The sequence below is a fragment of the Sus scrofa genome, chromosome 2 (genome assembly GCF_000003025.6).
Source record: "Sus scrofa isolate TJ Tabasco breed Duroc chromosome 2, Sscrofa11.1, whole genome shotgun sequence".
NCBI classification, from domain to species: domain Eukaryota; kingdom Metazoa; phylum Chordata; class Mammalia; order Artiodactyla; family Suidae; genus Sus; species Sus scrofa.
In genome coordinates, this window is record NC_010444.4 from 118,417,611 (window position 1) to 118,445,430 (window position 27,820).

Here is a 27,820-nt window from a genome sequence, read left to right on the forward strand (position 1 = left end):
TAATTTTTCGAGGATCCTACATGCTAGTTTCCACAGTGGCTGCACCAACTTACAACCCCACCAACAGTGCTCAAGGGTTCCCTTTTCTCTACATTCTCACCAGCTTTGTTGCCTCTTGTCTTTTTGATGATGCCCATTCTCATAGGTGTGAGGTGATATCTCATTGTCATTTTACAAATTGGCAAATTTACGTTCATCTGTTATTCAGCAATAGAAAATTAATGGAAAGATATTTTGAAACACATATGTTTTCAGAGCACTCTACTCCATACCACATCTTGAAGGAAACAATGAAGAAAGTATTCTCATTGAATCAAAACAGAAATCTCCAGATAGAGGAGAACACACATAGAGCAAACAGGGATGAACACAGAGCCTTTCATTATAGGCAATTAAATGTACATGAAAATATTTAGATTTGTAAGATGAAGTTTAATGTAAATATTAATGAGTTTGCCTGGTAGTTAAAAATCTAAATAATCTAAGCAAAATCCAGGATGTGAAATGGATTGGTAGTAAAGTATCAGCATTTATTTATAAATGTTTTATCTGATCAATGAGGATAGGAATCAGGAACAGAAAAAGGCAAGTGAGGATTCCAGCTGAAGAGGTAGAATAAAGAATAGTTCACTTGGTCAGCAGAAGCCAGGAAAGGAGAAAGAAGAAACCACTAATTTATTAAAGTAAAAATAAAATAAGACAAAGAAATTCAAGTATATTGGTTGTCGTAATAAATGGGAAGTGCTGAATCCTCCATCGAAAGACAGAGACAGTTGAATTGGTTAAAAATACATGCTTGTATTATTTGTAATACATATTTTTAAAAATGACAGAGAAATGTAAAAAGTGAAAGACTAAGCAAATATATACAAAGCAAATGCAAGCTAAAAGAAAACAAGAACATACCCAATGTAATAAAAAAGACCTTCAAAGCCAAAAGCATTTCATGAGACAAAGAGGGATGTTACGTAATGATAAAAGTTACAATCCACCAACAAGATAAAATGACCACGAACTTCAGTCAGAATGGTCATCATTAATAAGTTCACAGTAACAAATGCTGGATGGGGTGTGGATAAAAGGGAACCCTCCTGCACTGTTGGTGGAAATGTAAGCTGATATAACCACTATGGAGATCAGTATGGAGATACCTTAGAAATCTATACATAGAACTATCATATGACCCAGCAATCCCACTCTTGGGCATATATCTGGACAAAACTTCCTTAAAAAAGACACATGCACCCACATGATCATTGCAGCTCTATTCACAATAGCCAAGACATGGAAACAACTCAAAAGTCCAAAGACAGACAATTGGATTAGGAAGATGTGGTATATATCCCCAATGGAATACTACTCAGCCATAAAAAGGAACAAAATAATGCCATTTGCAGCAACATGATGGAACTAGAGACTCTCATCCTTAGTGAAGTAAGTCAGAAAGATAAAGAAAAATACCATTTGATATCACTTATACCTGGAATCTAATATACGGCACAAATCAACCTTTCCACAGAAAAGAAAATCATGGACTTGCAGAATAGACTTGTGGTTGCCAAGGGTGAGGGGGAGGGAATGAGGTGGTTGAGGAGCTTGGGGTTAATAGATGCAGACTACTGCCTTTGGAATGGATTAGCGATGAGATCCTGCTGTGTAGCACTGGTAACTATGTCTAGTCACTTATGATGGAGCATGATAATGTGAGAAAATAGAATGTTTACATGTGTGTGTAACTGGGTCACCATGCTGTACAGTAGGAAAAAATTGTATTTGGGAAATAACTATTAAAAAATAATACCAATAAAATGTCTAAACATTAAAAAAAGAGCTACTAAGTGTATAAAGCAAAACTCCTCAAAATAAAAAGAGATCAAGATGAAAACAAAATGATACCTCTTAAAACATATCCCTTAGAATTTAATGACTCAAGGAGGTAGAGGATTTAAATATTATAAACAACCAAAATATGTATCTATGTTTTTATAGCTATGTGGAGAGATAAGTACATGGGATAGATGCAAGATTTTGTACACACAATAAAATATATTTTGCTTTCTTATGCTGATGGAACTGTTTTTTTTAATGTGAAAAGTTGTGTGCTTAGACAAATAAATCTTCATAAACTCTAAAATTTAGAAGTTTTATATTATATGATCTAACCATAATCCAGTAAAACCAATTATCAGAATTTTTACTATGTGAAAAGTAAGAAATCAATAGGAAGGTGCATCAAAGAGGAAATCAAAACTGAAATTATTGTCTACAAATTTTCCAAAATGAGAAAAAACTTTCAACAAAGGTTAGTGGAATATAACTAAAGCTACATGCAGAGTATATTTTATGGCCTTAAAATTTTATATTAACTATAAAGAGCAAAATAAATTGATAAATTTTCTAATGATTAAATAACTTTCCATTTCTAAGATAGCACTTTATCAAAATGCATTTTATATTATTTCTCTACTTTATGAATATTTTGTTTGAATATGTATATATTTTATTTAAAATAGTCAATTTTAATTTTTATAGTATCTGTCACATTTGATATCAGATTATATCTGTCTTATAGAATAGAGTAGTATTCTTTCTTTCTTCGTTTTCCCTTTGGAAGTGTTTAACATTGTTATTCTTGTTGTTATTATTGTTATTATTATTACTATATCTGTTTCTATTAAGTACAGTGTTTAGTAGCACTTGACCAAAACACTATGCAGGCTTGACACTATTTTTGTGAGAAATGATATTAACTATTGACTCAATTTCTCAAGAAATATAATGATTTTTAATTTCTTCCTGAATCTGATAATTTATATTTTTCTAGAAATTTATGCATTTCATCTGTTTTTAAGAATGTTGATATAAAGCTGTTCATAATATGCTCCTATATTTTTAATCTTTGTTCCACTTAGAATTCTCTCTCCTTTTTTTATGCTTTCTTTATACTTTTTTCTAAATTAATCTTTTTGTTATTTATTTAATATAAATAATATATTTATTATTATACTAAGTATATTATAGTATATTTATTTATACTTTCTTTTTTCTAAATTCCTCTTTTTGGGGGGCACACCTGTGGCATATGAAAGTTCCCGGGCTAGGGGTCAAATCAGTGCTACAGCTGCAGGCCTGTACCACAGCCATAATGATGCCAGATCCAAACTGCATCTTCAACCTACACCTCAGCTCACGGCAACTGCAGATCCTTAACCCAATGAGCAAAGCCAGGGATTGAACCCACGTCCTTATGTATACTACTCAGGTTTGTAACCTGCTGAGCCACAAGGCAGCTCCTTGACAAAGTTTTTTTTAAGACTAGGCTTTTCAGCTTTATTTTGTTGATCCTTTCTATTATATGTTTGGTTCATTTATTTCTGATCTCGTTTTATTATTTCTTCTACTTTATTTGGATTTTTTTCTTTAATTTCTGCCATTTATTTTCTTGTAGGATTAATTAGAAAATTAGTATAATTTTTTCTCTGATCATCTCCTTATCTGTAGCTACAGCTACAGCCTTTTTTTTTTTCAACATTGTTCTATATTCACACTCTTCTCATCTCTCTCCCAACCATTCAGTCATACCTATGTACAATACATATATCTGCACACATACAACCAGCAATTCCTTGTGGTTCAACCATAAAATATAAAAATATGTCATCAGTCAGAAAAGTTTAACTTTGTATTGATATTAGTCAGATTTCTAAGAGTGAATTTAAACACCTGCTTAATTGGGTGATCATATAAGCTCATGTTCTTCAATAAGATTTTATAGGGATAAAGTATTATGCATGCTTGCCCTGGTTTTAGCTTTCCTATGGAAATTGGTATTTTGCTTTGCCAATTTGAATTTTAGCTCAGTTTCTGATTTTATGAAAGACTATTCCGCAACATTCAACATTCACATCTTCTTTGCTTTGCAGTTCCTCTAACGGTAGCCTATAGTGAGTATTCAAACACTGGGAAAACCAGCAACCTTTATTGGCTAGTGTTTAAAAAATGTAATCTTCTGATCACCTAGCAAGATTAACATTATTTCACAGAACACATATCAACATTGTCAATTTAGGGCCTTATTTTGCTACTAAAACTTGTTCTTTTTAGAATACCACTTAAAGGATTTGTACAGAGTATATTACACATATAAATTTCTTAATCTTAATTTTATTGCAAGAATGACTCATTGTGGACAGCAGTTAGGGCCACAAAGGCATGCTTACAACATGGTAGCATTATAAGCAAGAAGGATTGGATAGTGATGACTTCTCTCTTCCAAACCCTAGATACCTGCTAGTGCTTCCTGACCTTGCTTTCTACTTGACATTGGTGGATTCTTTTGAGCTGGTAACATTTCTGTCTTGATTAAGCCTCAGAGCAGAACTATGCTTTTCCAAATTTTCAGAATTTCTCAACTGATTGTTTTGTATTTGAGATTTGTAGAAAAATGTACAACTCCCTGGAAATGCTGCAAAGTAACTCCCCTTGGGATTCACTGCTTTTCTGTTTATCATTCTGTATATTCCATCTCTTTTCCAACTCTGACCTTCCTCCTGAGATCATTGTTCCTTTGTCCTGGGGCTTCTTTTATAGATTTCCCAAGTGAGAGGCTGTTGATAATGAAAATGTCTTATTCAAAATCACTCCTTTTTTTTTTTTTTTTTTTTGGTCTTTTTTTTTTTTAGGGCCACACTCGCAACATATGGAGGTTCCCAGGCTAGGAGTCCAATTGGAGCTGTAGCCGCTGGCCTATGCCAGAGCCATCGGAGCAGAGTCTGCGACCTATACCACAGCTCATGGCAACACCAGAACCTTAACCCACTGAGCGATGCCACGGATCAAACCTGCGTCCTCATGGATGCTAGTCGCGTTTGCTAACCGCTGAGCCACGACAGAACTCCTCAGGCTCGAGAGATAATATCAATGGGTATTCAATTTTAGCTTGATGACCACTTGCTCTCCTTAGTTAAAGGCCATTATTACTCTTAGTCCTTGCATTCCTGTTGTTGGGAAATCATCTCCTCATAGCACTGACTTCCCTGGGCAGAGCATAACATGCCCTGCTTTAGACAGAATGTGGGTTGCAAAACAGCTGTAGCTGATTAAAAGAATTACTGTTGACCTTGGGTCAAGTCTCAGGAAAATGAGAATAATACCATGTGTCTAATGACTTTTATCTCATTGTAAGGAGCTAATTGTAGGAGCTCACAAGTTTGAACTCACTATTATACACATAATTCAAAGGATGTTATTGAAAGAAATAGAGCTAGCAAATGTTAGCTTCAGATGTTTATAAGATACTATATTACTGTGTTTCAATAAAATGTATACTCATTACATATGTCAGAGAAGGTTTTCTTTCATCCTTATTTTAAATTCTTGTGTTATTTTTTCAGTCAGAATGCATAGAGAAAAGAAAAACTAGAATAAATTTCTATCAAAATCGAAGAAAATATATAGCAAATGTTCTTAAATTTTCATGTAAATTATTGTAGGAAATGTGGATTCAAAGTCTGCTTGGTTTATTATGACACAGTGGCATAGTAGATCTTGGAATGGCTCCAACCTTTGAATTCAATTATCAAAATACAAGTTGACCAACAAGCTAATAAAACCTAACCTTGTCAAAGCAATTTCTATAAGTATAAATTAAATACCTACTATCTCACTACTGTAATCAATTAGCAGAGACTACATTTTAGATAAAGCATTCATTGAATTATCAATTAATAACATTTCCTGTGTTAATATAGCATATGATAGTCTTACTGCAACCCTACTATGTTTCAAAATAAGTCACTGCTTTCTAGAAAGTACACTTTTTTATGTGTTAGTATTTGATATTTTGCAAAACATCATTTACTTTATACTATATTTTTCACACTTGCTAGGAAAGAGTATTTGTCTCTTTTGATATGGGTGAAAATTTTGGTTTTATTTCACTATTTTTTAGGAGAGTAATTAAATATTGTGTGTGTGACAAGTTTAGTATTTGCAGGATCGGCCCAGTATCTGAAATGAAAATTACCATTATGATAAGTGTTTTCTCTTTTTAATAAATGGATGATTTTTAAGTACAAAAGAAGCAATAACATTTAATTACTACTTATAAGACTATGGAAATCAAATCAAGTTATTGTTCTAAGATTATGAAATGGAGTACAATAACATTAATTTGTTATGCTCAAACACATACTGATTCACTTTTAAAATAAAAACTGAGAACCTACTTTACCTGCATTTGGTAATGAGGAGATAGGGACAAAAATAAGGGAATTTCCTACCCTCATGAAGTTTGAAGTTTTAAACTTTGAAGTTTAAACTTTTCTTAAAGTTTATCAAGAAAGGCAAGTCATGAAAAAGTATTAACTGTTTTCACTTAGTACAGGTGTATCTTCTAGAGCTGGTATTAGAGTGTCTAAATAATTCATATACTACAGAATCATTTAGTGAAACAGGGCTTTATTAGGATAAGCTGTTATCATGTCATAACAATAACACCAGTAACAATTCTTTCTTAGTGACTTGAAACAACAAATTTGTATTTCTCATTTAAACTAGATATCCAAAGTTGGTTGGCAAACAGCCATCTGTTCATCATAGTCTGATGGAGGCAAAGCCATTTTCCAATGCTGCCCTTTCAACCAGTCCAACTTAGTATGGAAAGTGAGGTAGAAATTCTTGCACTGGCAATTAAGTGCTTCTGCCCCCAAGTGACATGTATTATTTTCACTCACATTTCATGTAGTCATCCTAATTTCAATGGGATGGACAAGTGCAATCCTCTAAGTCCCCAAAGTAAAAGATAAAAGAATAATGGTAGACACTGGTAATAATTCCAACAGACCATAAATCTGATCACCAAATTTTTAGCTCATTTTTTCTCCCACCCATGTGACACACTTGACCCTCAACAAAGGAGATAATCTCCAATTCTCATTTAATCATGGCATTAGATCAAAGTCCAGGATCTTCGAATGATTCAAAGTATTCCTTTTTTTTTTTTCTCTTTCAGAGTTTTTCCTCAGATTATCACAGAATACTGAGTACAGTTCCTTGTGCTATATACCAGGTGTCCATTGGCCAATCACTCCATATACCTCAATGTGCATATGTCAGTCTCAGACCTCCAGTCCATCCCTCCCTGCCACCTGCTCCCTTTGGTAATGGTAAGTTTGTTTCAAAGCCTGTGCATCTGTTTCTCTTCTGCAAATAAGTTCATTTGTATCCATTTTTTAGATTCACATATAAGTGATATCATAAGATGTCTCTCTTTCACTGTCTGGCTAACTTAGTATGATAATCTCTAAATCCATCCATGTTGCTGCAAATGGCATTATTTCATTATTTTTAATGCTTAATTAATAGTCCATTGTATATATGTACCACGTCTTCTTTATCCATTCCTTTGTCAATGGACAATTTACAATAGCCAAGACATGTAAGCAACCCAAAGTATTCTTTTTAGCAAAGGATAATGTGTAGTGGTTATCAAATTTGGCTATGGTTGCTATAGATCCTAAGAATTCTGAAATAAAAATATAAGTTATCTCCACTGACCCCATGCCACACACCCAATTTATAAATGATGGGATAAAGATAGGATAAGAGCAATGGAACCCCATCTGTGGTGATATAAAATAAAAGACACTGGTGCATACCTTTTCTGAAATCCCAATGGCAGATCTGGTGAGTGACTTAGGCTCTGGGAGTGAGGACTGCTCATTAATAAGGCCCTGAAAATACTCTTTAAGAGATCCTTTGTTCATGGTTGTCCATGGCCCTAAGCTCTGTCCACCTGAAGGGTCTTCCTTTTCTATTACAGTGCTTGGCCAAATCTGAAATGGGCATTGGAAGAATATGCTGATACTCAGATCTTTGTATATTAACGGATCACTGTCTGTGTGTCGGTATCTGGGTGACCAAGAGTCATCGTAAGTCTCAAATCATCACAAACTCCTGTATCTTTTATCAGTACAGCTCTCTCAGAAATTTAATAGGATTTTCATCTGTTCGATTCTAGCAATCAGTTTTCCAGTAGCCACACTCTTCATTCTTAAAAATTTCCCCAAACTCTATGTGGACAAAATGATAAACTGTATTTTTTTTTTTTTTTTGATTTTTGACTAACGGAAGGCACTTTAAGTCTATCAGCTTTGGTACAGTAAATCTACATCTTACCTTCTTTATACTGAGTCATTTCTTCCAGTTGAAAAGTTACTATGTCAGGATTCCCACTTCTGGCCATGATGGAGAAACATGGACCCAATTTAATATCCTGCGTTATACAACTAAAAAGCTGGTAAAACATGTAATTGTTTTCACACATTGGGTATAAGACAGCATAGGATTGTGATCACTGAGAAATAGGAAACAAATGCATAGGGTTCTAGGATGCCCTAGTTTTCTATCTGGGGCACATTTGGACCAGTGGGTTAGGGTTAGGGTTAGGGTTAGGGTTAGGGTTAGGGTTAGGGTTAGGGTTAGGGTTAGGGTTAGGGAAGAGGATGCCAAACAGAGCTGTGGTTGCCTCAGTGAACTGAGAAGGCAAGAGGATGCCAAACAGAGCTGTGGTTGCCTCAGTAAACTGAGAAGGCAAAGGTAAAAGTTTGGAGTGTCTGAAGTAGCTAGAATTTGTGGAAAAGAGTTACAGAGAAGAGAAAGTATCACAGAAAAGACCTCCAGAAATCTCTGAGTTCCCTCGACTTTAGCTGAATAACAAACTTTTGGTACATAGAATGAAATTCTATCAGTTTAGGCCAAAGAACATCTGGGTAGCCATGAGCTGAACAGTACCCAGAACTAACCCGTGGCCACAGTAAACTTCTTAGTAATCACTCAGTGGAGACTAAGAAGGACCATAGCTTAGTCATCGGGCTAAGCTAGACCTAAGAGTAAAGCTAATCTGGACCCTCGCAAAACGAAAACAAAGGGTGAAAGATCAGACCTAAGAGCAAGTAACTTAATTTAGGATAGGACTCCTTAAAGGAAGACAACAAAATCAAGATTCTCAACAATATAAATATATATTTTATCCTGATACCCAGGATAAAATATAATGACTACATAAAAAAATTAGGAAAATGAGACCTATAATTAGAGCAAAAATCAGTCAATAGAAACAGGCCCAGCAGCCAATAAATATCAGTAGAGAAAATGCTGTCTTTTAAACAAACCGTGCTGGGTCTGTTTTTATCTATAAGGAAAAAAATGAATGTTGACTTTTACTTCATGTTGTACACAAAAATTAACTTGAAATGTATAAGTCAATGAAACATAAATGCTAAAGCTAGAAGAACAAGTAGATAAAATATCCTTATGACTTTGGGTAAGCAAAGTTTTTTGTTAGTATCGAAAGCATAAAAGTCACTGATATGTTGGAGTTTATCATTATTAAAACAGCCACTCTTGGAGTGCTCGTTGTAGCCCAGCAATAATGAACCCAACTAGTATCCATGTGGATGAAGGTTCAATCCCTGGCCTTACTCAGTGGGTTAAAGATCCAGTGTTGCACACATTCTTTATATTCTCAACAATATAAACTTCATGATATCCAGGATGTACTGTGGCTCATATATCGTGGTGCTGTGGCTGTGGGGTAGGCCCGCAGCTGCAGTCCAATTAGACCCCTAGCCTGGGAATTTCCATATGCCTTGGGTGTGACATAGGAAAAAAAAAGGTGAAAACAGCCACTCTTTGAAAGACATCATTAAGAAACTGAAAATAGAAACTACAGATTAAATAAAAATATCCAAACAGTACATAAAATAGCTTTAAGAGTGATTTATATATTCTGTATGGGTATACAACTCTTAACAATATATGAGAGGACAAATTGTGCAATATAGTAGGAACCGAAGAGTTGATAGACACATCACAAAAGAGTGTTTTCAGGTAGTTCCTCCAGTAACTTAGCAGGTTATGAATCTGACTAGTATCCACAAAGATGTGGGTTCAATCCCTGGCCTTGCTCGGTGGGCTAAGGATCTGGCATTGCAGACATCCTTCATGTTCTCAACAGTATAAAGCTCATGATATCCAGGATATAATGTGGCTCAGATGCGGTGTTGCTACGGCTATGATATAGGCCTGCGGCTGCAGCTCCAATCAGACCCCTTGCCTGGGAACTTCTGTATGCTGATCCATGGCCACAAAATGCAAAAAAATTTTTAAAAGTTAAAAAAAAAGTATATACAAATGGTTGCTAAGCACATGAAACAATGCTCAATAACGTTAGTCAACAGAGAAATGTGAATTCAACTCACAATGAGATAAAACTACACATTAACTTGAATCTCTAAAATTAAGACTGACAACCCCAAATTCTGATGAGGATGTAAAGCAATTGAAATTATTATGTATTGCTGGTGGGAAGGTAAAATGGAACAACCACCTTAAAAAACTGATTGGGGAGCTCCTGCCATGGCTCAGTGGTTAACGAATCCGACTAGAACCATGAAGTTGAGGGTTCAATTCCTGGCCTCGCTCAGTGGGTTAAGGATCCCATGTTGCCGTGAGCTGTGGTGTAGGTCGCAGATGCGGCTCGGATACCGTGTTCCTGTGGCTGTGGCATAGGCCAGCGGCAGATTAGACTCCTAGCCTGGGAACCTCCATATGCCGCAGGTGTGGCCCTAGAAAAGATAAAAAAAAAAAAAAAAGAAAAAAAAAGAAAACTGTTTGGCATTTTCTTATCGAAATACATATGTATATATCATACCACCCAGTGATTCTATATCTAAATAGTTACTCAAGGGAGATAGAAACATATGTCTACACGAAGACTTGTATATGATTGCTAAGGAACCTTTATTTATTATAGAAACCACCGCATACAATACAAATTTTCATCAGTATGTAAATGGGTAAATAAATTGTAGTAGCCCATACAATAGTATCCTACTTAGCAAAAGGACAAGATGACACTCTGATACTCATAACGCGAGATACAAATTTTTTAAATCTATGCTGAGTGAAAGAAGCCAGACACAAAGGACTACATACAGTGTGATTTTATTGGGTGAAATTCCGAGAAAGACACATCTAATCTAATCTATGACAGAAAGCAGCAAAATCTCTGACTAGGGCCAGGAGGAGAGAGAGACTGGGAAGGGACATGAAGGAAACCTTCTTCAGGGAGATGAAAATGTTCTGTATTTAGATTGCATATAGTTGCTAAGACTCATCAAACTGAAAACTTAAAATATATGAATTTTATTGTTTGTTAATACAATTGATTTTTAAAATGATAGTCCTTTGTCTCTTAAAAGCACACTCAAGCTTACCTTTTATTCTTCAAAGTCAAGAAGTGTTTTTTTAACTCTGCAAGACCCTGAATATTTTTGTTTGCGCTCTTCCACTTTTAATTGAAAACCAGCCAATTCTTTTATGAACTCAACTCATTTTTTTTCTTTCTTTTTTTTTTTAACCTTGTCAGATACACCCTGTGTTAGTCAGCTAGGACTGCCATAACAGAATACCTCAGACTTGATGGCTTAAATAACAGACATTTATTTGCTCACAGTTCTGGAGGCTGGAAGTCCAAGATAAGGTGCTGGCGGGGTTGGGTTTCTCCTGAGGCCTCTGTCCTTGGCTTGCAGACAGCTGTCTTTTGGCTGTGTCTTCACAAGGTCTTTTCTCTGTGCTTTGGTCCCTGTTGTTTCTCCCTCTCGTCTTACAAGAACACCAGTCTATTGTACTGTGACCACCCTTTGGTGACCTCTTTTAACTTTAATTACCTCTTAAAAGGCCCTATATCAAAGTATGGTCACACTGGGCATTAAAGCTTCAAGGTAGGAATTTTGGGGGACATGTTCTAATCTGTAACATTCTGTTCTCTGCCCTCCCCAGTTCATGTCCTTGTCACATGCAAAAACTTTCATGTCATTGAACACACCTAATATGCCTAATTATTTCTAGCATTAGCTCCAAGTCCAAAGGTGCATCTAAATATCTAAGACAGGTATGGTGAGACTCCAGATGCAGTGCATTCCGAGGCAAAATTCCTCTCCAGCTGTGAATGTATGAAGCCAGCCAGACAAGTTGCCTAATTCCAAAACATAATGGTGGGGGACAGTATAGTCCAGATATTTCCACTTCAAAAGGGAGAAATTGGGAGTTCCCTTGTGGCTCATTGGGTTAAGAATCTGACTAGTATCCATGAGGATGTGGATTCAATTCCTAGCCTCACTCAGTGGATTAAGGACCGGGTGTTGCCACAAGCTGCAGCATAGGTCACAGATGTGGCTCAGATCCGGTGTTGCTGTAGCTGTGTTAGGATGGCAGCTACAGCTCCAATTCAACCCCTAGCTTGGGAATTTCTACATGCTGCAGGTACCGCCCTAAAAGATTTTCTTGCAAATCTAAAACTAGCAAAGCAAATTCCATTATATATATATTTTTCCCATTACATCTTAAACCTCAGGAATAATCCTCTTGGACTCCACCCTTTCTGCTTTCCAGGCCTGCTGGGGCAGGACCCTGGGTGACAGCGTAGTCCTCTCAGTCTCTGAGTAGTAGCCTTGCCCCTGAGACACTGGTGGTTGCGGCCTGGCCCAGTGAAAAAGAGACAGCTTTGCCTTGAAGCCAAGCAGAATGTGGCTCTGCCCCCAGACTCTGGGTGGCAACAGCAACCTCAATCATCCTTGGTCATTCTTCCCTTTTCTCAAAAAAAAAAAAAAAAAAAAAAATGTGTTTTGGTAGCCAGATAGCCCTATTGTCCCAGAGTTCTGACAGCCTTCCTGATTTCATCCTGCCTCTGTCCCCTTTACTCCATACTGGTAGTGCCCCTGCTGGTATAATCTCATCTCTCTTCCTGGTTTCTGCTGGGATGACTGATTAAATCCATGAGTCACACCCATGATCTCCAATGATTTTCCAACCCCTCTCTTGTTCTTCTCTCCACAAACTCTCGTTCTCATTTTTTGCAATATGGATAAGCTGAGAATTTTCCAAATTTTCAAGTTCTGGTTATTTTCTGCTTAAAAATTACTTCACTCATCTCTCCCCTCTTTTCTTTTACTGAAAGCAGAGAAACCAAGCTGAACCTTTAACACTTTGCTTAGAAATCTCAGCTAAATTTCCAAGTTGATCACTTTTAATTTCCACTTCCCACAAAATATAGAACATAATTTGCCAATTTTTGCCACCTAACTGGCACTATAACCAAGTCTTCAAAAAGCCAGTCCACTATTCTATCAAGTCATGTGCTTCAAGATGATAGGGAACATGGTAATACCAATGAGTTCTAAGAGCACAGATCCATTGCCTCACTTCATTGGCTGTAAAGGTGGGTTCTTTCATCAGAAGCAGTGTCATGTGAAATACTGTGACAATAGGTAAGGCATGCATTAAGTCCATGGATGGTACTCTTGGCAGAAGGGTTGCATTCTGGGCAGATAAACCCATATCCAGTGTAAACTGTCTCTTCTAGTAAGAACAAAATATTGTCCTGTCCATGATGGAAGTGATCCAGTGTACTCAGCCTGCCACCAGATAACTGGTTGGTCATCGGGCATTGGTGCCTTTCTGGGGACACAGCTTGTTCTTTGTTGCTGGAAAATTGGGCACTCAGGAGTGGCCAGAGCCTGGTCAGCCCTGGAGAGTAGAAGTCTGTGTTGCTGATCCCATGTGCAGCTTCTGTCCTTGCCACCCCTGGCCACTTTGTTCATGAGTCCACTGGGTGATGACAGGGGTGACTGGGAAAAGAGGCTAACTAGTATCCAGATATCAGGTCATCCTTCCACTTAATTATTCATATCCTCCTCTGCTGAGGTCCCATTTGGGTGAACATTCACGTGAGATAAAAATACCTTCACATTTTTTTTCCTGTTCAGAGAGCTTTATTCATATAACTCTTTCCATGTTTTCTTGTCACCAATTTTCCATTGCTGCTTGTTCACTGGTGCATAATCTAACCCCAAGTTTCTGCAGGCAACAGTATTATCAAATATTTTTCCATTGTATAACATGGACACAGTTTTTAAACTTCCATTATCATTATCATTCACCCACAGAACAACTGGGTTAGCCAATCCCACACATTATCAGGTTTTGTTATGGCATCATTCGACTCCTCATACCCAAATATGAATTAATCGGGTTAGTCTATGATCAATCTCAGGGGGATAAAGCAGAAAATATTTTATGTCTCACTCCCATTACTTGTACAAAATGAGTAGAGCTGGAGGGCTCTGCTCATTGTTGCCCAAGGACTCGGGCTGAGGGAGACCCCATTTGGCTTTGGGGTGAGAGAGTCGGAAAGTTTTACATTGTTAAGGTGGTAGAGAAGAATGACCCTTTTTTGTACTTGGAACTAAAGGAGATCTGGGTGTTGGTGTCCTTAAGTATTTTCTACTCTAAGAACATAAGTTTAGACATTGAAATTCATCACTTCTCAATCACTCAGAACCTATGCATTCTGTAACTCGGGCACCAACAAAAGCAATCACAATCTTGCTACAAATTCTTACTTATTTTACAAGGTATCAACTCTATGATACATATAGATCTTTGTTTTAAAAGATTAGAAGGGAGTTCCCGTCGTGGCGCAGTGGTTAACGAATCCGACTAGGAACCATGAGGTTGCGGGTTCGGTCCTGCCTTGCTCAGTGGTTATAGGATCGGCGTTGCGTGAGCTGTGGTGTAGGTGCAGACGCGGCTCGTCCAGTGCTGTGGTCTGGGTAGGGTGCTACAGCTCGATTCAACCTAGCTAACTCATATGCGGACGCCAAGAAAAACAAAACAAAAAAAAAAATAAATAAATAAATAAATAAAAGATTAGAAGGTAAGCTTGGCTTTATGGAGTTGGTATTAGGAAGTATTGAGTTGCTTGAGTTACAGAGCCAAAAGAAGAATGTCCATTGTGTGGCGGAATCACGCAGTAAGCCCTCCCAAGAAAGAACAGGTGGCTAAACTCAATGCAAGAAGAATGTAATTGAATAGGTTTCATGTACAAATTCATATTCCTCTGTGGCTTGCTGTATTTTGCTGTATTAGTGAAATTTGTGTTCAACTGCTGTTATTTATGTAAAAATTAATATACTGAGGCGAAAAAATCATATATGAGCCAGTGTAACTTCAACAGGACCCTGTTATTCCCTATTTATCAGTGACACATGAGCTTATTTATATTGCATAAAATATGCATTGTAGAGGAAAGGCTGTATCAAGTGGAAGAGTGGAAGGATGCTGGTGAATCTGTGGTTGTCACCCTTATTCTGAGCTGAAGGAGTTGGAGAAGTCTTTCTGGAGGAAGTGACTGAAGCTAACACCTGCAGTGTTTTCCAAAATCAAGCTGTTGCAAAGGTTGAGAGGAAAGCATTTCAAACAGAGGAAAAATTTGGGGAGGAATGTTCAGAGACAAAAGGGTTAAAAACAAAAATCTGAGGCTTTTGCAAGGAGGTATAGGAAGTTCACTATCTTTGGAGGTGGGAGAGCCATTGGTGTGAGATGAAACAATAGATTTAGAAGAGGGTCAGACCAGGCAGGGTCTATAGGCTGTATGAAGGATTTTTTCTTAGTAGAAATGCAAGAGAATGGTAAGAAAAATGTTTGGCTGCTAAATGGAGAATGGTTTATTACAGGGGCAAGATAGGAGCAGGGACACTAGGGAGAAAGTTATTGCACTTGTCGAAGAAAAAACATTGATTGTGGCTTAAACTCAACTAATTACAGTGGGGAAAGGAGCAAATGGATTCAAGAGCTATCAAGGAAGTAAGACAAGTAACACTTAGCGCTATGTGTTTGCATGTAAGGGGTGAGAACAGAGAACACGAGTCAAGAATATAAAGTAAATTTTAGATCTGCTAACACCTGAAACAGCAGAGATAGTGCTCAGTTACTGATCAGATATCTATGTGCCTGGATTTCAGAAAACAAGTATGGATAAATTTAGGAGTTGACAACTCAAAGATGGTTATGACTTTAGGAAGAGAGTGCATAGAAGAAGAAATAAATTGAGCTTGGATGGTACTTGTTTTTCAACTTATTTTCGTACCTGAGAGAAGCTTCCCTGGCTTTCTGTCCTCTTGGTCATTTTAACACAATCCCTGATGAAACAATGGCTGTGGTAATGATCTGGAGCAGATTAAGAGTCATCTTTGGTCCTAAAGAGATATATGGCTAAGATTTCGAGAGTATTTATCCATGTTGGCTGTTCACTGGTGGAGTGCCAGGAATAAAAGGAGGCAACTAGCTTTCTTCAAGTCTTCAAGATAGTCAGGCTGCCTGAGTTGCTGCCAGTGGCATGTACTGGAATCAGTCTAAGATGCTGGTCCATTATAACTGGTTTCTCTGAATTACACATCTGTAGTACCATAGTCAGGTGCATTAACTCTACTGTTTACTAAGCATGGCACCTTAGGAAATTCCTCTGTGACTCACTTTAATTACAAATAAAATGGATGTAATTACAATAATTATCCAATGGAGGTATTTTGAGGTTTAAATTAATCAATATAGATAAAGCATTTAGACCTGCACTTGGCATGGAGTAACTTTAAATAAGCATAAGCTACAATTATTACAATTATTATTTATCTTTAGGTTCAATATGGACATAGAGGTGTGAATCAAAAAAAATGGTAGGTAGATAAAAAGTGGTATGTAGACAAATAATGGCTTTCGTCTATTAGCACAACAGGAAATAAAAAGTGGGTACAATACTAAATATACCCATTTTCCTTGATTGTTACATAGCCATCTGATAAATTGTTCAGTGCCTCCATTGCTGGGCATTGTGCATACCTATGGCAATATCAGGAGTCGACGAGTCAGGAATGCCTCTACAAGTGACATCTTCTTGGCATTTTCTTTAACATCTTTATAGGTTACCATTCAGAATGGAAAATTACAATTTATTAATCAGTTTTTCGGATGAAAGCCAAACAGTGCTTAATGAGACAGTTCACGTAGCTGGATATTGGTATGACTTGAATTGCTAATCTGTACTCTGGTTTACTCAGTAAATTGCAAAGTTGTCCTTCATACAAAACCTGGGTGTAACACCTTATCATTCATTCATTCTTTCAACAAATGTTACAGGGAATTACATTGTGCTGGGTGCCATCCTAGGATATATCACTGATCAAAACAGGCAGAGGTCTCCATCCCTGTACAACTTGTATTTTACTTTATGAGGCAGGCACAGGGAAGGTGTGCTAATTCATGTTAAACAATTTGCATAGGTTTTCTGGAAATACAGTTTCCCACCTGACTGATAACATTTTCCGGTAGTTCACCCTGCCTTTCTGACAAATTTTATTCCTGTCCTGGTAAGCACCCCTTCTCTCTGGGACTCCCTGTGTTCTCAGTTGATATCACACACTTCGGATTTAGAAGTATACTGAAGACCATCTGGTCCAAACTTCTCCTCTTATAGATGTGACAATGGAGGCCCGTAACATTAAAGAAACTTGGCTTAAGCCTTCAGAGCAAGTGGCTGCCTTTGTCAGATGTAAAATTACTTGTAACAGATTTCCCCTAAAAGTTAGGTGAGAAGAAAATAAACTAGCTCAGTGACTCTACCCCCCCACCAACTCCAATGCACCATGCTCCAACTCTTGAGTCTTCCAGTTGATGTTTACTTACAGCGTATTTCAGTGTTAAAGACAGTATTTAGATCAGTCAGAATGGTGAAAGCAGTAGTAAACAGCAACATAGCAGTGGCTTAAATGAAATCATTTCTCTCTCATATACGAGAAATGCAGAGCTGGGCAGCTCAGGGTGGTGAGGTCGCTGCGCAACTTTCATGACTCAGGTCCTTGCAGCTCAGCTTTCCATCAACCCTGGAGTGTTGTTCTTGTCCTTATGTCCTAGTTGGCTCATCTGGTCAGCACACCTGTACTCTGGATGGCAAGACAATGGAAAGGGAAGAAAGCGTTGAGGTGTGAGTGTCACTGTGTCAGTATCAGCCAGGTGTGACCAGAAAAGTAGGTTCACTACGAGTGAAGTAGAATAAGGGTTTTATTTTAGGAACTTGACCTTCCAAACTGCAGGCATGAGTTAAACCATTTATGTCCTGCTCTATTGGTTAGGTGTGTAGTGCTGGGCCTGAATATAGCAGGGTAGGTCATTAGCAAGGAAAGTTGGACATTTTCATGGTCAGTTTTATGTGTCACCTTGGCTAGGCTATCATCCCCATTCAATCAGTTGCTGTGAAGGTATTTTGTAGATGAGACTAAAGTCTATAAACAGTTGAAGTAAGGAAGGTTATCTTCGATAATCTGGGGCTGTCGATTCATTTAGCTGAAAGGCAGAACCAAGTCTCTCAGAAGAAGAAATCCCACCTCTGGACTTCAGCTTCACCTTGTGCCTGAGAGGTCCAGGGCCTTACACATTTTGGGCTTGCCTTGCCAGCTTTTAGTGTAATCCAATTCCTTGCAATGATTCTCTTGCTTTATATCTCCTACTGGTTCTTTTTCTCTGGTAGAAGCCTGACTGACAGAGATCTATTGTGAGAGAGAACACGGATACTCAGGCACCCATAAGGACTGCACTCATCTCTGTCTCCAAACACCCAACTCCGACGAGGCTGGTGAAAAGTGGGCACCCATTGTCATGGAGCTAACACACTTTGTCCAGGAGCTAGAGGAGCAGCAGGATAGAGCAGGAGCTGCCGCAGACCCAGCTGCTGTGTCATGCAGACAAGATGAGCCAGCAGATCCCTAACAAGGTGCACAAGCTGCAACAGCACCTGACTGGACACTGACCTTCCTGGTGTAAACATCGCTGCCACTTCACCTCTGCCTTCCTAACCTTGTGCAGATTTCTCCTGTGCCCCATCCTAGCCCAGGACCATACAGAGAAAGGGAATTTGAGAAACGTTGCTTCTGATTAGCTAGGTGGTCATGGTACAGAACCACCGCTGCCAAGTTTCTTGGGGGAGGTTTCTTGGAAGCCTCCATATGCCACTTTATTTTATAGCTCATGGCCCATAACATGCAGAACACATCTATCTGGCTGTATGTCCAAAAATCGGGGGTTCTATTCTTTTGAAAGGGAGGATGAAATTGGGGTTAAAAATTGATCCTTTCGGTCAGAGGACTACTCTTTATAGAGCCCAGTTATTACCTTCTAGAGCCTTATATTTTTTTTCCTTTTTCTTTTTAGGGGCACACTTGCAGCATATGGAAGTTCCTGGACTAGAGGTCAAATCAGAGCTGTAGCTGCCAACCTACATCACAGCAACACTAGATCTGAGCCACATCTGAGACCACAACTCAGAGCAAGGCCAGATCCTTAACCCACCGAGTGAGGCCAGAGATCAAACTCACATCCTCATGGACACTATGTCAAGTTCTTAACCCATTGAGCCACCGTGGGAACTCCTACAGCCTAATTTTTAGGAGGGGAAATAAGACACTGTACAAACCTGTGTTAAGCTTTGAGTTTTCAGCAAAATAGAAATACGTCCTCTTCATAGTCCCTTGGAAAACCTCATGGAGTGTTTTTATGTTTAAAAACTTTTTCATATATCTAAGTATTATTCCCAGGACAGCAGTGAACCACTATAAGTGGGTGATTCTTTACCCTGGGTGTCAGAGTGTATCTTACATAGATTAGCAGCAGGACTTTTTTAAAGGCCTTTTGAGGGGATGTATTCTTTCAGTGGAAGAAGAAAATGCAGAATCAGTGAGCAGGAACCTCCTGTTTACATGGAATCTGCTTTAGTGCCATGGAAAGGAAACCTACCTATGTCCTGGATTTACATAGATAAAATAGATTTTATTTAAATGCCTCTTTATACAAATTCAACCAAATCAACTCCAGCTCATGTTTGTGCAGTAAATAATATTTAATGTCTACTGAGCTTTACCACAGGCCAGGCACTGATCTAAGCAACTTAAGTAGATGATCAGATTAAATCCTACAAGAACTCCATGAAGTATTTACTATTACTAGTATTCATTTCTTACAGTTAAGGAACTGAAGCCCAATCAGGTAAAGTAAATTCAACAGATCATATAGACAGCCAGGATGAACTCAGGACATGGGGCTCCAGAGCCTTTCTCTTGAGTTTCCCCCATTCATTCCTGGATCCTGGCTCATCCCAGAAATAGTACATCCAGTACCCTCTCGCTTCTAATGCTGGAAAGGGAGTACAGGAAAAAGTGTTTCAACAAGGACTTAAACCAAAAGCAGTTTCTACTTTAATTGCAAAGTTAAATTAATTAGAAACCCTATTGTAGGATCATTCTGTTGAAATAGAGTTAAATCAATAATAACCTCTCACTATATTGGGCTCAGCTCTAAAGGAAAAACCCTGAGGCTGGAAGGTCAAAGAGAAGAGGTGGGCTCGGAGGGCTTAGCACCCCCAAGTCACACCTGTAGGAGTGCCCTCTGAAGGGGCCCAGGCTTCCCTCCACACCTAGCTGACAGAAGCCCTTGTGGCTAAGTTCTGTGAAGGCTGATGCTGTTGGATGCTCCTCTGAAGCACAGCCCAAGGGCTCAAGAACTGTTATAGAAAGAGGACTTGAAGGAAGTGGTTGGGAAGTCATGTATCGGTTCACAACTTTCTAGTATGGTGCAGTCTGCTCTGTATTATGCTGAAGGTAAGACTCAGAGCAGCAGATATTGTTTTTTCCTATGTCACCAGTATCCACTGGGGCAAGGAACCCTTATGTGACACTGTAACCAGCCTGCATTTCGTAGGGACTCAGTGTGGGATTTGACACAGAGGTCACCCAGATGTGTGTATTATGCTGACAGCCAGCCCTGAGAGCCCCCAGTAAGCAGACAATCAGATGGCTGCAGATATTATTCTTCATTGCCCTTGAAGTCTCTTCCAACTTGTTATGACCGTGTGACTGACAGGCAAAACCCAAACAGGTTGAGTGTTGCAGAAAATATGAAATGAGCCTGAAGCCAGTAAATCCACGGAGGATTTTTTTTCCAGGCATTCGATAACAAAAGGTCCCAGAATGACAAACTGCCTGTCTGCAATTCACCTGCCTTAAAATCCTCTCGGCTCGATCTCTCTTTTTAAATCTTGGAATATGTGAAAGATAGACTGAACATTAGCAATCAAACATTTCTGCCATTCACAGAATTCATGAAAGCCTCTGCCTCTGGAAGGCTCTCCCAGCTCCACAGGCTCAGCGCCGCTGGTGAGTTCCCCGCCGCAGCTGGAAGCAGAGCTATAAATAGAGCAGGGCTGGAAGCGCCTGCGGAGGGGGAGCGGGCGGGAGATCCCCGGCTCTCCCGTCCCCTACCCTGCTGTCCCCTCCCCTCCGCCCGCCGCAGCGCGCTCTCAGCCGGGGAAGCCTGCGCGGCGGGGAGGACCGGCGGGCGGCGTTAACCCCCGCAACACCTGGCAGCTCCGGGCGGCGGCGGGGAGGGCGTGATGGCGAACACGCTGGGAATGGAAATGAAGACGCGGTTGTTTCCGTGTACTGGGAAAACCACAATCTAGGATTTCTCTCCCTCCCTGCCCCCGCAGCTCGGTTAACATTGAAATTCGGCCTTAAAATACATAAAAGGGAATTTGTTCCATGCGTTTAAAAAAAGAAAAAAAAATCGAGCAGCTGAAATCCAAATATTTTAATTAAATCATCCCAAATTTGGGAATAATATTGGCTGTCATATTTAAGCGTAGGGTTCCCTCCCCCATACTGCTTCTGGACACTTTTCCTCTGGAGGGAACTATCAGCGTGTGTGTGTGTGTGTGTGTGTGTTATTTTTGGCGCATGCACACCCCTCGGTAGCCTCAAGGTCGGCAATACCCTGAGCATTCCCGGCCCCCGCCGTCTCGGCTCGTCCCTGCCAGCCAAGGACTGGAGAAGGAGGTAGTCCCCAGTCCCAGCAGGGCATCCTGTGAGCAGATTCAGCGTTCAGCAAGGTCGGTGCCCTATCTGGGACAGGAAAGGGGGTGCTGGGCTCCCTTGAAGGTGGACCTGGGCCTTGAAGGTGGACCCGGAGCTGTGGCCCCGGCGGCCCGGGCTTCCCCAGCGGGTGCTCCCAGCCTGGGAGGGGAGGAGCAGGAGGGGCGAGGCGCCCTCCCGGGTGGCGAACTATCACGGAATTTGACACCCAGAGAGGCAGCTGGTCCCTGGCCAGGACTCCTGATCCTTCTCAAATGGAAACGGTTTCTCCCAGTGAACCTGCCGGAATTCTCAGTGGAATATCACTTCGCCTTTGCCTCCTGGCGCATTTAACCAAGGCCGCATTTACCACTTTGAGACAAGGAAGGTTCCAAATGGAACGGGGCTCCCGTATGCAGAACAAGGTAAGCTCCGGACTAAGGTGACATTGACTTGGGGCCACAGATTTCATGGAGACCGTCCTCCCCTAGGCAAGATGTTGAAAGGAAGTTTGCCTTGGGCTTCCTTGGTTCTCCCCCTCCCGCTCCCCGGGTCTTTTTCTGCTTTACCTTTTCCCTTCCCCCACTCATACCTTATAAAGAAAAATTCCGCCGGGTGCCTGGGGATTTCCCTTTATGCTTTTCTTTTCAGCATTTTCATGTTCTACGCTAGACACAGATGCCACTGTGAGACCTCAAATTTCTCATCTTCCCTTTATCTCTTCTCTCTTCCCTCCTTTCTCCTTTGCCTGAATTCCCTGCTTCCCTCTCCTTTGCAGCCTACTTTTATTTCTTTGCCATCCCGCTTTCTGACTTCCTTTCCCCCTCTTTGAAAATCTGAACCAAAATGAAGGAAGAGAGGGGATTATGTTGTGACTCTGTGTAGTGGAGTGCTGAGGTTATAGGGTGTGTGGCTTGATGGCTTATGAAGCATTTGTTCATCAAGCCTTGTTGAGCCCTTGCTCTGTGCTGTTATTTAACCTCTTGATGTGTGGGATGACCAGGCTATTTCAAGAATAAATTGCTCCCCCCGCCCAACTTTTCCCTGGGCACCTCTCTGCTTTTCTCTAGGCTGCAGGATTGGGCATCTGCAAGACCAGAGGCTGTAGAATGAGTGGGAGAGGAGGAGGCTCCTTAGATCCAGGCTGGTCTGGTGTCTCTGCATACTCAGGCCATGACCATGGAGTAGGAATACCTATAATCACACGTTAATCATGGTAACCATTTATGGGGCACTTGGGATATCTGTAGTATTGTTCTAAGAGCTTTACAGTATTAACTCATTTAAACTTCATAACAACCCCATGAAGTAAGGACTACTATTATTTCTTTTTTACACATAGGACAAGTCAGGAACAGATGATTTAAGTAATTTGTTCATGATCACACAGCTCTTAAATGGGGAGCTGAGATTGAAACTCAGAACATCTGAATCTGGAACACAACTCTTAATCCATTATATATCACTGTCATGACATTTTCACCCATCCACTCTGAGAAGGAGCAGTGAACAGTGAAAACAAGATCCTTGGAGCTTATACTTTCGTTGAGGGAGAGAGACAGTATATCAGCAAAAAGACTGGATAATTTCAGATAGTGGTAGATGTCACAAAGAAAAAAACCGGAATAATGTACTGGAGTGGCGACCTTCACATGGAGAGTAGACAGGAACATTCTCTTTGTGGTGGGAATGTTCAGGCTGAGAGTGTAAAGCACTGAGGAGAGGAAATACATATAGCTAATGAACATATGATATTTATTATCTTAGTAATTACAGGAATGCAAATCGAAGCCACATTGGGTATCCTTTACACCCATTTGGTTGGCCCCCAATTAAAAAGTTTGACAGTATCAAGTGATTAGAGAGGATATGGACCCATAGGACCTTCCAGCTTTGCTAGCAGAAGTATAAACTAGCACAGTGACTCTGGGAAACAGCTCTATATCCTGACTTGAACACTCATATACCTGTGATCTCGCTTCTAGATTTATACCTTTTGGGAACTCTTATACATATTCAACGGGAGAACATGTGCATGAATATTCATAAGTCTGGCTCACAATAATGAAAGCCTGGAAAGAACTACAATTCACATCATCAAGGAATAGATGAATAGTTTAATATTGTCACATGGAAGAATATTATACAGCAATCAAAAAGAACTCAGTGACAAGTAACATATAAGCTATATATATTAAGGAAAAATTGGCTGAAAGATTACATTTAGCATGATAATCTTTTATAATATTGAAAATTCCTCAAATATAACAGTCTGACACTTAGGAATATATGTAGATGCAATTTAACAGTATTACATAGGAAAGCAGGAGAATGAGAACCTGAGATTTTTACGTATGGTTACCTTAGATGGTGAGGAGCAGTATGACTACATGGTTGATTAGAGGTGACTCACTGGCAGGGTCTCAGCTGAGTTTTGGCTCGTAGGGCCAGTTGTGATTATTGCATTGCTAAGAATAACTAGCAAATAATGAAATATTGGCAGGCCTTGTGTGAATTAATGAATGAGAAAGCAAATATTAAGATTAATCCCATTCTGTGTACTGTGGTTCAAAGTGGAAGGTAGGACAGAGCAGAAGGTAGACACATCTCAGTGGGGAAAAGGGAACTTGATGTTTTTCAGAAAGAAGAAGGCACCCAGAGTAGGGGTGAGCCAGCAGATCAGAGAGGTGTTCTGGGACCAGATCCTGCAGGGCCTTGTAGGTCCAGGTGAAGATGTTTTAAGCAGGGAAGTGAAATAAAATTGGATTTAATGTTTTGAAAGGCTACCTTGGGGCTCTGTAGAGAAGAAATGATGGGAGGGGCATTTCAAAGGCCACTGCAGTAGGAGAGGGGAGAAGATGGTGGCAGGAGTGCCACTGTGTTTCTGCGGATTAGTTACTGCATCAGGCACTAGGCTGGAGGTCAAGTGGAGGTCAAAATCTAGCTCTTGCTCCCTTGCCAGCAATCATCCTGTTACAGGCTGTGAGGGCCTGGAGGAGGGGGCATCTTTTTCAAATTTGCCCAAAGGGTTCTACGGGCCAGCAGCAGCCCAGTGGTGATCAGGGCCATGAGAATGGACTTGAAGAAAAGATGGGTTCAGGGCATATTTTGGAGATAGAATGGACAGGGCTTGTTGATAGATTAACATAGGGGTTAGAGGGGAGAGAGTCACAGGTAACACTTGAATTTTTTTTGTCTGTGAGGATATTGATGCTGTTTACAGAAAAGAAGAGCAGGGGAAGGAAGAAAGTCATTGTTTAGATATATTTAGAAATGGTATTAGACAGACGAGGGTCAATGTCAGATAAGAAGCTGGTTTGAATCTGAAGCTGGAAGGAGAATTTGGTGCAGGAGACTTAAATGTGTGAACTGTGAGCCTGTAGATGATATTGTTCAAGTTCTTCCACTTAAGTTGTCACTGTCAGATTATGAGTGCCTTTGGGGCAGAGAAATTTTGTCCTTTTTTGATCCTTTTTTATCCTCAGAGGAAGGTAAAGTAGAAATAGGTGATCAATAAATATTGACTGAATAGATAGCAGAAGGATGCAGTAACAATATAGACATGGAAAGAGAGGAGCATGGAGGAAGCATCCTAGGTGATTGGACCCTGCCAGGCTGTATCTGTTTCGATTCCCCCTGAGGCTGAAGCAAGTGGGATGTTGGTGCCGATCCACTGGGAGGATGTGACTTAGGGGTCTTGAGGCCATTGTCATTTGTGATACCCAGAGCTATTCAGAGCAGCCAGAAATGGTGGGGACTAGAGAGTGGGGACCCAGGACTTCCAGAAGAGCCCTGAGGGTCAGAGAAGGTAGATGAGGAAGCAGTGAGCTAGCACAGGCACTCAGCCAAAGAAAGTGGCTGACCTGGCAGGGGTAGAGACAGCTGAAATCAGCAAGAGGAGAGAGGTGCTAATGGAGCCACAGGTTTGGTTTAACAGCCAGTGTATATTGCAGACACATTTGATAATCACCAGGTAACCAGTTTGGGACCAGTCGTAACCTTCTCACCACCCCCAGACCCATGGACCTCAGGCTGTGCTGTCCTTTGTGACGTATCACTTAGAAAATGGTTGCTGATGCCTTCCCAGCCCAGACATCCCATCCCATCAGTCTGCCAGGCCTCCTAGCAGCACTTGCTCTCACAATACCCTCTCTCGTCAGGATCTATAAGGACCCATGTCATATTCCATCACTCTGTTGACCTCTATCTCCCCAGCCACCACCCTTGCATTGCAGTTCACATTTCTTTACTTGTCTGACTCCCCTCAAACACTGCCCCTTGTCTGTGTTCACTGATGTATCTCTGGTGCCAGCACAGTGACTGGCTTATGGGGCAGGTGCAGGAATTGTAAAAGCAGGAGCAGGAGAGAGGAGGAACCGTCCCTCTTTTTCCTTGGCTTTAAGATCAGGATGAGCCCTTCCGTTCTCACTAATGATGAATACATGGAGACCTCTCTTTTCTCAGACAGCTGGGCACAATATTGCTTAAGCATGTAAACTTTGAAATAAAATAGATCTGGAATTCATTTTGGGCTGTACTGCATGCCACTTGGTGAGGTCACTTCACCTGTCTCATAGATTTAGTTTTTTTCATCTGTCAAATATGGATAATAATGAAACCTCCCTTATGTCATCATGGAGAGGTTTTTTTTTTTTGCCTTTTCTAGGGCCACTCCTGCGGCATACGGACTTTCCCAGGCTAGGGGTCAAATCGTAGCTGTAGCGCCGGCCTACACCACAGCCACAGCAACGCAGGATCCGAGCCGCATCTGCAACCTACACCACAGCTCATGGCAACACCGGATCCTTAACCCACTGAGCAAGGCAGGGATCAAACCCGAAACCTCATGGTTCCTAGTCAGATTCGTTAACCACTGCACCATGACAGGAACTCCATGGAGGTTTTAAATAAGATAATGTTGTGAAGCTTCTTAGCTTGGTGCTTGACATATAATAGTGATAAAGTAAAAGTTAAGGTATTCTGTTTTCTAAGGCATTTAATTATCAATGCCTTCTTTATTGGTGGACTTCAAGAAATGCTTCTAATTCTGTGAATTTAGGCTCCTTTCCAGAGGTGCCTGTGCTATGAGGTAGTCACCATATTTGTCAGACGGGGAACAGTTCCTGGGCACATGGGTGTTTGCCGTCTCATTTCTCACATTATGCCGCATAGTGTTTCACAGCACTTAATTCATGGCCAGCCAGGAGGCTGAGTAACAGTGAGGATTCAGAATTTATTCATTCATTCAACATTCCATAAACAGTGATTGAATGTCTTACTATGTAAATGGAGAGGCAGTGATGACTAAGACACAGTCCCTGCTTTCAAGGAAATCACAGTCTCATTAGGGAGGCAGACAGATAAACCAACAATTCCAATATGCACAGCCACAGGATTATTTCTGGTCTAAAACTCCAACTGCCAGATCCCCTGACCAGTGCTGCGAAGAATGGTCTCAACATCGTGATATTACCAACCCGGGTCCCTGAACTCCTTAATCAATAAAAAAGTGGTAAGAGGCCCAAGGAAAAAATTAGGCAAGGCTTTATTTGGGCTCATGTTGCAGCATGAGGGAGTGAAAACAAGAAACAAGTGCCCTTGTTTGCTCCAGAGGAGGGTGGGCTGGCTCTTTATTTATTTATTTGAAATTTTAATTAAAGTATAGTTGATTTACAATGTTCCTTCCAATTTCTGCTGTATGCAAAGTGACCCAGCCATACATACATATGTGTATATGTATATATACATTCTTTTTTTTTCATACTATCTTCCATCATATTCTAACTCAAGAGGCTGATTCTTAAAATGGAGTGAGGGTAGAGGGAGGTTTGTGGGGGTGGGTCATGCTGCGCTCAAGGGTTGGCCTGGATGGTCTGCACCCCCCTTGGTGGTGCTCTGTGCAGGGATCATGTGCAGTACCCTGGTTTTGCTCCTGACACCTTGGAAATGGCAGGTGGCCTTTTGTGGCCTTTTTGTATCTTATTGTTCCCAATTGCTCCATCTGGGCATTCTTACACTTACTTTCA

At 40.2% G+C, this 27,820-nt stretch overlaps 1 protein-coding gene across 4 annotated transcripts in view; it reads left to right on the forward strand.

Annotated features, from left to right (window-relative positions):
* Nucleotides 21,718-27,820, forward strand: part of KCNN2 (potassium calcium-activated channel subfamily N member 2) — a 442,972-nt gene continuing 436,869 nt past the window's right edge. For 2 of the 4 annotated variants that reach the window (XM_021084636.1, XM_021084637.1), the window contains exon 1: nucleotides 21,718-22,219. The gene's annotated coding sequence lies outside the window, so the exon portion shown is untranslated. The remainder of the gene's footprint in view (nucleotides 22,220-27,820) is intronic. The other 2 variants (XM_021084635.1, XM_021084638.1) reach the window with 1 other exon arrangement.